A 12,808-nucleotide genomic window follows, 5' to 3' on the forward strand; every position below is an offset into this window, starting at 1 on the left:
CACATATGCTGAGTTTTAATTAGATAATTACTTTTACTGACACCCAGATTTTTCATGTGGACTTGTGTGGATTCTTAGGTCACTTTCCTTCAGCCTTAAGAAATTCTGTGTGTATATTTTATCAGGTGGGTCTGCAAGCAATAATCAGTTTTTGTTTATCTAAAAATGTATTTATCATGCCTTCATTTTTTTGGTGGTGGTGCTTTTCTTAAGGTGCTTTTTTTTTTTAAAGCATCTTTAGTTTTACAGAAAAATTGAAAGGAAGGTACAGAGATATCCCATAATTCCCTCCCCCACATATGCATAGCTTTCCTATTATCAACATATCCCCCACCAGAATGGTATATTTGTTACAGTTGATGAACCTGTGTATACACATCTTTCTTACGCAAAGTCACTAGTTTCTATCAGGGTTAATTCTTGGCGTTGTATATTCTGTGAGTTTGAACAAATGTATAAAAATATATGTCTACCATTATAATGTCATACAGAGCAGTGACACTGCACTAAAAATCCTCTGTGCTCTGCCTAGTAATCATTCTCTCCACCCTAATCTCTCGCAACCACTGATCTTTTTACCATCTCTATAGTTTTGCTTTATCCAGAATGTCATACAGTTGGAATCATATAGTATGGCTTTTTTGGAGTGCCTTCTTTCACTTAGTAATATGTATTTAACTTTCCTCCATGTCTTTTCATAGCTTGATAACTTATTTCTTTTCAGCACTGAATTATATTCCATTGTCTGGATATAACACTTTATCCATTCATCTACCAAGAGACATCTGGGTTGCTTCTAGGTTTTGGCAATTATGATTGAAGGTGCTATAAACATACATTTGCAAGTTTCCGTGTGGAGATAAACTTTCAACTCCTTTGAGTAGATACCAAGCAGAGCAACTGTTGGATTGTATTGGTAAGAGTATTTTTAGTTTTATAAGAAACTGCCAAACTGTCTTCCAAAGTGGCTGTAACATTTTGCATTCCCACCAGCAAAAGAGTTCCTGTTGCTCCATATTCTTGTCAGCATTTGGCGGTGTCAGTGTTCGGAATTTTAGCCATTCTAGTAAGTATGTCATGATATCTCAGTGTTGTTTAAATGTGCATTTCTCTGGTAATATATGATGTGGAGCATCTTTTCTTGTACTTATTTGCCATCTGTATCTGTATCTTCTTTGGAGAGATATCTGTTAAGGCTTTTGGCCAATTATCAGTTTCTAAGGTAGAAGCTTAGATTATTGATTTTGATCATTTTTCCTTTTTAAAGCAGTCATATGTCATTTAGTGATCAGAATACATCCTGAAGAAATGTGTCATCATTAGGTGATTTTGTCCTTGTGTGAACATCATAGAGTGTTCTTACTCAAACCTAGGTGGTTTAGTCTACTACACACCTACACTATATGGTTAAGCCTATATCTAGGCTGCAAACCTTTATAGCATTTTACTGTACTGGATACTGTAGACAATTGGAACACAAAGGTAGTTATTTATGTATCTAAGCATAGAAAAGGTACATTATAATATGGCATAAAAGATAAACAGTGGTATACATGTATAGGGCACTTACCATGAATGGAGCTTGTAGAACTGAAAGGTGCTCTGGGTGAGTCAGTGAGTGAGTGTTGAGTGAATGTGAAGGCCTAGGACATTACCATACACTACTATCAACTTTATAAACATAGTACACTTAGACTACACTAAACTTATTTTTTAAAATTTTCTTTCTTCAATAATAAATTAATCTTAGCTTACTGTAACGTTTTTACTTCTTCATTTTTTTCACTTTTTGACTCTTTAGTAATACCACTTTGTAATAGCTCTTTTGTAATAACACTTAGCTTAAAACACAAACATATTGTTCAGCTGTACAGAAGTATTTTTTTTTGAGAGGGAGTCTCTGTTGTCCAGGCTGGAGTGCAGTGGCGTGATCTCAGCTTATATATTCTGTCAGCTTTTTTCTATTTAAAAAATTTTTTTAAACTTTTTTGTTAAAAACTAAGGCACAGACACACACATTAGCCTAGGTCTACACAGGGTCAGGATCATCAGTATCACTGTCTTCCACCTCCGTATCTTGTTCCACTGAAAGGTCTTCAGGGGCAGTAACACTCATGGAGCTGTCATCTTATATGATATCAGTGCCTTCTTCTGGAATACCTCCTGAAGGGATCTGCTTGAGGATCTTGAGGATGTTTTACAGTTAACTTAAGAAAAATAAGTGAAAGGAGCATACTTTATTATTATTGTTATTATTTTTTTAGATGGAGTCTTGCTCTGTCACCCAGTCTGGAATGCAGTGGTGCGATCTTGGCTCACTGCAACCTCGGCCTCCTGGGTTCAAGCAATTCTCCTGTCTCAGCCTCCCGAGTAGCTGGGATTACAGGCATGCACTACTACACCTGGCTAATTTTTTTGTATTTTTAGTAGAGACAGGGTTTCACCATGTTGGCCAGGCTGGTCTCAAACTCCTGACCTCAGGTGATCCCCACCTCAGCCTCCCAAAGTTCTGGGATTACAGGCATGAGCCACCACACCTGGCCATGGAATATACTTCAAAATAATGATAAAAAGTATAGTATAGTAAATACATAGATTAGTACCATAGTCATTATCAAACACATACATAATTATATGTGCTATAGTTTTATACAGCTGGCAGCATACAGTAAGTCTGTTTACAACAGCTTCACCATGAACATGTGAAAAATGCATTGCACTATAAGGTTACAACTGCCATGACATCATTAGGTAATAGGAATTTCAGCTCCATCGTAGTCTTACAAGACCAGCGTTGTATATGAGGTGTGTTCATTGACAAAAACATCATTATGTGGCATATGACTGTATATGTGTTTAGTGCTATAAATTTCTCCTCTAAGCATTGCTTTCACTACATCCCACAAATTTTGGTAAGTTGTGTATTATTTTCATATAGTTGAAAATGTTTATAAATTTCTCATCAGATTTCTTCTTTGACCCATGTGTATTTAGAAGTATTTTGTTTAGTTTTCACATATTTTGGGATGTTCCATGTATCTTTCTGTTAATTGATCTTTATTTTGGTCTTAGAGAAGATGTTATGTAATTTCTGTTTTTAAAAATTTGTTAACATGTATTTTATGGCCTAGAATGTTATCTGTTTTGATGAATGTTCATGTAATCTTGAGGATATGTATCCTGCTATTTTGGATGAAGTGGTCTATAAATGTCAATTATATCCAGTTGATAGGTGGTGTTATTGTGTTCAAATATATCTTTATGGATTTTCTGCCTGCTAAATCTGTCCATTTCTGTGAGAGATCTTGAAGTCTCGGATTATGATAGTGGACTAATTTATTTCACTTTGCAGTTTGTTTTTACTTTATGTTAACACTCTGTTGATAGGTATATACATGTAAAGGATTGTTATGTCTTCTTGGACAATTGAATCCTTTATCATTGTGTAATGCCCCTCTTTATCCTTGATAACTTTCCTTGCTTTAAGTGTATTCTGCCTGAAATTAATAGGCTACTCTTGCTTTTCTTTGGTTAATGTTAGCATGATATATCTTTCTTCAATCCATTTACTTTTAGTTTATATGTATCTTTACATATGAAGTGAGTTTCTTGTAGACAACATGCAGTTGGCTCTTGTTTTTTATTGCATTTTGACAATTTGTCTTTTAATTGGTGTGTTGACTTTTAAAATCATCATTGGTATAATTGGATTAATATCTACCATATTTGTTACTGGTTTCTATTTGTTGTTCTTGTCCTTTGTTCTTATTTTTATTTTCCACTCTTTGAGCATTTTATATGATTCTATTTTTTTCTCATTTTCTTAGTATATCCCTTACACTTCTTTCTTAGGTTTTAAAATGGTTGCCTTAGAGTTTGCAGTATACATTTACAACTAATGCAAGCCAACTTTCCAATAACACTGTTACACGTTTACAGATAATGTGGAGTATAATAGCAAAATTATCCTAATTTCTCCTTCTGTTCCTGGCATTCATTTTACTTACATGTAAGCATACATAAATACATATAAGAGCATACATAATTGAATACATGTTGCTGTTACTATTTTGACCAAACCATTATCTGTTAGGTCAATTAAGAATAAAAAAATAAAATTTTACTGTCTATAATTTATTCCTTCATCAGTTCTTCCTTTCTTTATGTAGAACTGAATTTCCGACCTATGTTATTTTCCTTCTTCTGTAGAACTTCTTTTAATACTTCTTGCAAGGCAGTTTTTTTGGCAACAAGGTGACTCAATTTTTGTTCATCTGACAAGATATTTTTCCTTCAGTTTTGAAGTATGATTTTACTCACTACAGAATTCTAGATTGGTAATTTTTTTTCTCACAACAGTTCATTCTTTGTTTATGTGGTTTTTTGTTTGTTTGTTTCGGTTTCTTTTCGAAATGGGAGTCTCGTTCTCTTGCCCAGGCTGGAGTGCAGTGGTGCAATCTCAGCTTACTGCAACCTCCACCTCCCAGGTTCGAGTGATTCTCTTGCCTCAGCCTCCCGAGTAGCTAGGATTACAGGTGTGCACCACAATATCTGGCTAATTTTTATATTTTTAGTAAATACAGGGTTTTGCCATGGTGGCCAGGCTGGTCTTGAACTCCTGGCCTCAAGTGATACACCCACGTTGGCCTCCCAAAGTGGGGATTACAGGCGTGAGCCACCATGCCCAGGCCTCTCACAACAGTTTAAACATTTCACGTATACTCTTGCTTGCACTATTTCTGAGAAGAAGTTGTTATCTTTGCTTCTCTATAAATAAGGTGTTTTCACCCCCTTCAACTTCCTTCAGAAATTTGTTTTTGTTAGATTTTTCTGTAGTTGAAAAATGGTATGCCTAAGTTTTTGCTTTTTTTTTTTTTCTTCTGCATTTATCTAGCTTGCTGTCCTTAGTTTCTCGGATCTGTATGTGGTTTGGTGTGTAACAGTAATTTGGGGAGATTCTCAGTCATTGTTGTTTCAAATATTTCCAATGTCCCTTTTTCTCTGCTTCTGGTATTCCCATTAAGTGTACATTTTATTATAGTTTTCCCACACTTCTTAGATATTCTATTTTTTTCAGTCTCTTCCCTGTTTGCTTTTCGGTTTTGGAGATTAGTAGTAGTCCATTGTATAGATGTAGCACATTTTAAAAATCTGTTCACCACTTGTTTTATGTTTGGTGTTTTTACACTTTTTGGCTATTATGAATACTGTTGCTCTGAAATTGATCCACAAGTTTTTCTGTGAACATACTGTTACTGAAACACCAGGGGTTTGGTCTAGGTCCTGTTGCTTGCTGCACAGAAAGCCAATGACTGAGACAAAGAGTATTGCCAAAGAAGAAGGCTTTAATTGGGTGCTATGGCTGGGGAGATGGGAGCTCAGTCTTAAATCCCTCTCCCTGACCAACTAAAATTAGGGGTTTAGGTAGCAGGGAAAAATGTAACAATGTGTAACAAAACAGGAGCTAGGGAGGGGCAAGGAAGCAATCATGATGAAGCTTCCAGCATCTCATTGTTTGGATGTGGTGATCTGGTGAATTTCAGTTCTTTGATATTTTTTGAGAGCAGAAGGTCATTTCCTGAGGAAGGAACTCAGAGCAGAAGGTTGTTCCCTGAGGAAGGAACTCAGATAAATATAAGTTTTAAGCTTAAAATAATTTCTATGTTTGTATTAAAAAACTGTGGGACTGTTGAGTTGGTTTCAATATGTGTGCAGTTCTCTTGTATATATACCTAGAAGTCAAATTGTTAGATCATGTTATCTTTGTATTTCACTTTTTAAGGAACTGACATTTTTCTCTGAAGTGGCTGCACTGTTCTGCATTCCCACTAGAAATGTTTGAGGGTCTGCAGTTTCTCCATATTCTTATCAACACAGCCCTTCACCTCACTTTTCATTATAGCATTCTAAGTGGGTGTGGAATGGTATCTTTTTTGTTTTGATTTGCATTTCTCTAATGGCTAAGGATATTTTCATGTGCTTACTGGCCATTTGTATATGTTCTTTGGAGAAATGTCTATTTAAATTCTTTGCCCATTTTTCAATTGGTTTAATTGTGTGTGTGTGTTTTGTTTGGTTTTGCTTCTTTTTTGAGACAGAGTCTTGCTCTATCACCCAGGCTGGAGTGCAGGGGTCTGATGATAACTTACGACAGCCTCGACCTCCTGGGTTCAACCTGACCTTCCACCTCTGCCTCCTGAGTAACTGGGACTACAGAGGGGCCTACCACCACCTCTGGCTAATTGTTTAATTTTTTTGTAGAGACAAGGTTCTGCTGTGTTGCCCAGGCTTGTCTTGAACTTCTGGACTCAAGTGATCTTCCTGCCTCAGCCTCCCAAAGTGCTGGGATTATAAGCATGAGCCACCACACCTGGCCTTTATTTGTGTTTTTATTATTGACTTGTCAGAGTTCCGTATGTATTCGGTGTACAAGTCTTTTTTTTTCCCAGATGTATGATTTGTAAATATTTTTTCCCATCATTGGGTTTTATTTTCACCTCCTTAATACCATCTTTTTTTCCATAAAAGTTTTTGTTTTTAGTATGTTTTTGGTTGCTGCTGCTTTTTGTGTCACATGTAAGAAACCATTGTTTAAAAAAAAAAAAGATCATGAAGATTTATACCTGTGTTTTCTTCTAAGATCTTTATAGTTTCAGCTTTTCAATTAGGTGTATGGTCCGTTTTGAATTAACTTTTTTGGTAGTGTGTTAGGTAGGTGTCCAGATTTATTACTTTGCATGTGAATATTCAGCTGTTGTAGCACCATGTTTTAAGAAGAGTGTTCTTTCAGTATTTAAAGGTCATGGCACCCTTGTGAAAAATTAGTTTACTGTAGGTGTATAGGTTTATTTCTGGATTTTCTATTCAGTTCCATTGGTCTATATGTCTATCCTCATGTCAGTTTCACCTTCCCTTAATTAATGTAATTTTATAATAGGTTTTAAAATTGGAAAGTGAGAGTCCTATAACTTTGATTTCTTTTTCAAGGTTGTTTTGGTTCTTCTTATTCTTTTGTGTCTCTATATGAAGTTTAGAGTAAGCTTTTCCATTTCTGTACTCTTATCCCCAGCCTGTAGGTCTCTTGCCTGTCCCTTTCCTGGTGGTGGTGTGTGGGAGGCCACAGGTGCATTCCAAATGGAAAGAGATTACATTCTTGTAATGATCTAGTGGTAAGCTTGGCCTGAAGATTTCAAGATGGGACATGGTTAAAAGATATGTTGTTCTACTTTTATGGTATGAAATTCCCCATATAAATTTAACATGACCAGAAATTTTGAAATTGTCAAATGAAACACAATAACTACCTTTGAGAGAGTCACTGGAAGTTTGTATTCCTATATATTACAGTGGAAGATGCAGCATCATTAGTAATGATTGAACCAGCATTAAATAAATGGCATTAATGAACTGCAGCAGATATATGTTGTTTCAATACTAACATGTCATAGGAGCCATGGCATTGTGAGCAATACTAGTGTTGTTGCCTTTTTCTTGGGTGAAAGTTAGGAAATCAGCCAGGAAAAGCAGAGATACAACAATGAAGAACTTAGAGATGGTGCCTGGACACTTTGAAGAAAGTTCATGTGCATGATTGAACAATAAATAAATACTTAAGAGTATCTATTTTCTATCTAATGTTCTAAAACTTTATTGAAAAATCATTCTAGTGTCCATTGGCCCATGATTTTGTAATATACTTTAAAATCAAATTATTTATACATAAAGAGGCCTCACAAAAAATTATTTGCCCAGGGCTTCCACGTATCCTAAGGGTAGTCCTGCTCAAATTTATGTTAGTAGATACCATCCCAGCTGTTGTTGGGGGGTCAGCCTTGACGTCTTTCAGCCTAAATGGCTTAACGTAGGTGAGAATAGGGAATTACTTTTAAGAGTAAAGGACAAAATGAATAAAATCAATTGAGCTTGCATTGTTGTAGTTTAGATAAAAGTACTACTTAGAGTGAATCTTCATGAGCGAGAGGTCACTATTAACTAGATCTTTGAATTTGTCTTAGTACAACTGCTCAGAGGGATTTTAAATATTTAACATTTCTGTTTTAAATATTATCTTTAAGAAATGATTCACCATTCAAGAATTAAGATTTAACACAGAATCATGGGATTAGATTTTTGGAAGTTTAGCGATTTTCTGCCTTTTTTAGAAAAAACAAACTGAAAATGTTCTAGGTTGTGCTTTGATAAGATTGCCCCTTCTGTTTAATTTACTGTGTTTCTACTGAGAACGAATTTACTATGATCCTACTATTTTTCTATGGAGAACTAACCTAACATGCTCCTATTAAAAACTAATTCCCCATGTGTGTGTGATTGTAGCCAGAGAAAAATATTTGAAGATGAAAATTTATTTACCATTCTTTTTATGTAATTAACCTATATCTTAATAATTTCCATGTTTTTCTTGCTTACCTGAAGAAGATCAGTAGATGAGAGTGAACTAAGTACTGGGGCTTGTGAAAATGGGTATTTATTTAAAAAACCCACAAGATAAGGATATTCTTTGCATTTAGAGGACTGTTTAGAGTGAAAAGGAAAACTCACTTTTTTATTTAAAACAAAAACTTTAAGCTGAATACATGTTGAGCATAACATAACTGTTTACAATCTTTTTTTTTTTTTTTGAGATGGAGTCTCGCACTGTCGCCTGGACTGGAGTGCAATGGTGTGATCTCGGCTCACTGCAACCTTTGCCTCCCAGGTTCAAGCAAGTCTCCTGCCTCAGCCTCCCAAGTAGCTGGTATTATAGGCACCCACCACCACAGCTGCCTAATTTTTTGTATTTTTAGTATAGACGGGGTTTCACTATGTTGGGCAGGCTGGTCTAGAACTCATGACCTCGTGATCCGCCTGCCTCGGCCTCCCAAACTGCTGGGATTACAGGCATGAGCCACCGCGCCTGGACTGTTTACATTCTTCTATTGCTGCTTTCATTTCTATCCATAAGTGTAAATGTAGTCTTTCCATAAATGTATTATAGATGTAGTATAATTTTGTGGGGCTTTTCCAGTTTTTCATGTTTATTATTTTTAGTGGCTGTTATGATTTTATATTATGCCTTCTTTCTTCACCTTCCAAGTAGATGAAGTTTCTAACACAAAAGAGGTTATGGGCTTTATCAATAAATGTGTGCTTTAGGGGCATTTTGTCCTTTATGGCTACGAGTTCCCAAGGGGAGATATAACCGTGGGACTCGAAGTTTAAGTTCAGTTTCTGGCTTTTTCTCAACACGTACAGTAAACATGAATAGGCCAGGTGCAGTGGCTCATGCTTGTAATCCCAGCACTTTGGGAGGCCGAGGTGGGTAGATCACTTGAGGTCAGGAGTTCGAGATGAGCCTGGCTAACATGGCGAAACCCCATCTCTACTAAAAATACAAAAACTATCTGGACATGGTGGCACCCTGTAGTCTCAGCTACTCAGGACTCTGGGGTGGGAGAATCACTTGAACCCAGGAGGCGAAGGTTGCAGTGAGCCGACATTGCGCCACTGCACTCCAGTCTGGGTGACAGAGTGAGACCGTGTGTGAAAAAACAAAACAACAACAACCAAAAAAACCCCAAAAATCCTTGGAGTGTCTTTGTTGCGTAATTAGGTGGAGATCTCTGAAGGTTCATCACTAGAAATACCAAACACATGTTTAGAAGGCTGGGCCTTCAGCCACCTGAACTCTAGGGAGGTCACTGATGTAATCAATCATTCCTGCATAATGAAACTTAAAATTCTGGATACTAAAGCGCAGTGGCTCTTCCTGGTTAGCAAACACATCAGTGTCTGGAGACTGATGCATCCTGGCTCCACATCATGGAGTTAGGAGAGGTTATGGAAGCTCTGTGTCTGGGACCTTTCCAAGCCTCACCCTGTGTGTATCTTTTATAGTTAAACTAGTTGTAAGTGTAGCACTTTTCCTGAGTTCTATGAGTTGTAGTGAATTATTAAACCTGAGTGGACTGTGGGAGCCCCTCTGTAGCCAGTCAGCTGGGGGGGGATGCCCATTCCTGAGACTGACGTCAGAAGTGAGGGCAGCCTTGTGGAGGACTTTACCCTTCACCTGTGGGGTCTGTGCTAACTCAGGTAGTTTATGTCAGAATTGAATTGCAGTACACTTAGTTGGCATTAGAAAAATTGGAGTTGAAACAGTGTACTGATAGATAACCTTTCCTGACATATTTGTCTATGCCATTTAATTTTCACAGCAAGGCTATGAGGTAGTATGATATTCCCTTTCCATATGTAAGAATATGTTCTTAAAAATGTCTCATAGCAGAAGAATTTCTGTGTAAGTAACTTAAAACCTATGGGAAGAATAATACCAGCAGGACTTTGGTTGCAGGTCAGGGCCTTTAGAGATAAATAAACATGCATGGTTTTTGTTTGTTTAAAAAAAAAATTGGGAACTAAAAAGTATTTCACACATTAAAATTAGTAATAATAGGTTAGTAAATACTAAATTCCATTTTCTGTTCCATTTTCAAATTTTTTTTCTCAGTTTAATGTTTTACTTTGTTGCAGATAATTCTTATGCAAAACAGAACTTTTTTTTCCCTACACCTGGATCTCCACCCCTGTGTTTGCTGTTGTCTAAGTTTTACATTGTTGATACCCACTTCCTAAGTTTTGGTTTCCAGAGCCACTTGGTGGAAAAACATATGGGAATATTCCTGTGTGCATCCAGGAGCATTTTTCAGATTCCTTTGCTAAACCTTTATTGCCATCTATGATAACTTCTCATCACAGCACATAGAAAGCAGCAGCACTATCTGGCTTGGCATTCTCAGCAGCTCCTACAGAATCTTCCCCTCTGCAGTCCCTGCCAAAACCACACAAGACATGTTTCTCGGAGTTGCGCATGGAGAATACCACCAATGTATTTGCTGCAGCTCTGCCTTCTATCGGGCTTTTTTCCATTCTTCACCTTTTTATTACTATTTCTAGTGATCTCGAAAAAGATATTTTATGTGAAATTGTGTATTTAAGGAAACTGTTAAAGAAGTCTAACTATTTGTACTAAGATTTAGTATGGGAGGAGGATTTTGTCTAGTTTGGGAGACATTTCCATTTGTTTACCGTCATATGGAATTGTCTGAATTTTAGAGCTGGGAAAGCAGCCTAGGGCAGGCCTGACCTCCTGCATGGGCTCCCCCATGCCGCCCTACCTGTTCAGTTGTCATGGGAACACAAGGCAGATTCTCTTCCTCATATTTCTCACCCATCTTCTATTGTACTTTGAAAGGTTTTTTTTTTTTTTTTTTGAGATGGAGTCTTGCTCTGTCACCCAGGCTGGAGTGCAGTGGTGAGGTCTTGGCTCACTGCAGCCTCCGCCTCCCAGATTCAACTGATTCTCCCACCTCAGGCTCCTGAGTAGCTAGGATTAGAAGTGCACGCCACCACACCCGGCTAATTTTTGTATTTTTCATAGAGAAGGGGTTTCACCATGTTGGCCAGGTTGGTTTCGAACTCTTGACCTCAGGTGATCCACCTGCCTCGTCCTCCCGAAGTTCTGGGATTACAGGTATGATCAAGTGCACCCGGTCTGAAATGTCTTATTTTTTATATTTATAAAAGTAGCTTTTAGCACACATTGTACACTCCTTTCTTATTATTTCCTTTCTTATCGACGCTGGTGTTTAAATATTTATGTACCTTTAGTGCAGATACCTCTCTTGGCTACCCTTTCTTTCTGACTTTAGGCTGTACTGTATTAATAGAGTCACTGGGAGCATTTTCCCAACATGTTCTTAAAACCAGACTAGTCATATTTATGAGCAGATATTTCAGAATATGTACATAATTTATAAAAACAAATCTCCCAGTCGCATCTAGGGTTCTGTTTGATTGGAAATTGTTGAGACACACACTCTCCAAGCTCATTATCTAGCTGTTCTAACTTTATTATACTAGTAAATTAATATTGTGTTTAGGTGGATGTCATATCATCCATGTTAACTCTTAGGAGAAGTTTTGAAGATTGTAGCCTTGTTTTGTTTATTGATGGTATTTTTTCTTTTTTAAATACCCAATACAAATTCTAGTGTTTGAGAATACAGAGTGCCTTTAATATAAAACATTTATTTGGAATATAAAAATCTGATTGACAGTATTAAAATTAAGATGCAAAATAGGAAAACAAAGATTCCCTTTATCTGTACCGTTTTTGACATCAGGTATCTGAAAGCTGGACTTTTGTGTTAGGGGAGAGACTCGAGTCTCTTCTTTAGGTTAATATTTCTCATTCCCAGTACCTAGCATAGAGGTTGACATGTGCTAGATACTCACTAAATGTTTGCTGAATCAATGAACTAATGAAGTGGAGGGTGTGAAACAGGGTCACTGTGCACTGGTTACCAACTTGTCCAAGTTCAGTGAGACAGAACTTAACGGGAAGCTGCTTTATTACTTACAGACAGGCAGTGAGGGCCAGAAGAAGCCTGAGGATTTCTTGTGCGCCAGTCTCTCAAAGCTGAGGAAAGCTGCCTGGGGTGGATGGAGTCTCATCTGCGTGTGCTTCACTTTCAACACAGCTGCAGGACCTCAGAAAGCAGCGTGACATGGGTTTTATACTCTAGGGGCCACAGAACTGATGGGCTAAAGTGTGGAAGGACATCCTGTTTCGGGCAGGGATTTAAACAGAACCTGGGCTTCTCCTGCCAGTCCTTCCCTTTCTCAGGATGTTTCATTCCCAGAAGTTTCTACAGTTAATTCTTAAGAATACAAGGAGGATCAGGGAGAACTGGGTCCATCCAAGGTCACCTGGAGAATTGTCCTTCGGGGGGGAAAAGAAAATGCTTGTAGG

General features: G+C 37.3%; 1 protein-coding gene across 32 annotated transcripts in view; it reads left to right on the forward strand.

Annotated features, from left to right (window-relative positions):
• The window catches only part of SPIDR (scaffold protein involved in DNA repair), a 475,230-nt gene that overhangs the window by 70,139 nt on the left and 392,283 nt on the right, over nt 1-12,808 (forward strand). Inside the window, exon 1 of one of the 32 annotated variants that reach the window (XM_063817073.1) lies at nt 801-916. The exons of the other annotated variants lie outside the window; for them this stretch is intronic. The gene's annotated coding sequence lies outside the window, so the exon portion shown is untranslated. Of the gene's footprint in view, nt 1-800; nt 917-12,808 lie in introns of those variants that run through there. 32 annotated transcript variants of the gene reach the window in all.

Source organism: Pan troglodytes, chromosome 7 (assembly GCF_028858775.2).
Source record: "Pan troglodytes isolate AG18354 chromosome 7, NHGRI_mPanTro3-v2.0_pri, whole genome shotgun sequence".
Classification (NCBI taxonomy): domain Eukaryota; kingdom Metazoa; phylum Chordata; class Mammalia; order Primates; family Hominidae; genus Pan; species Pan troglodytes.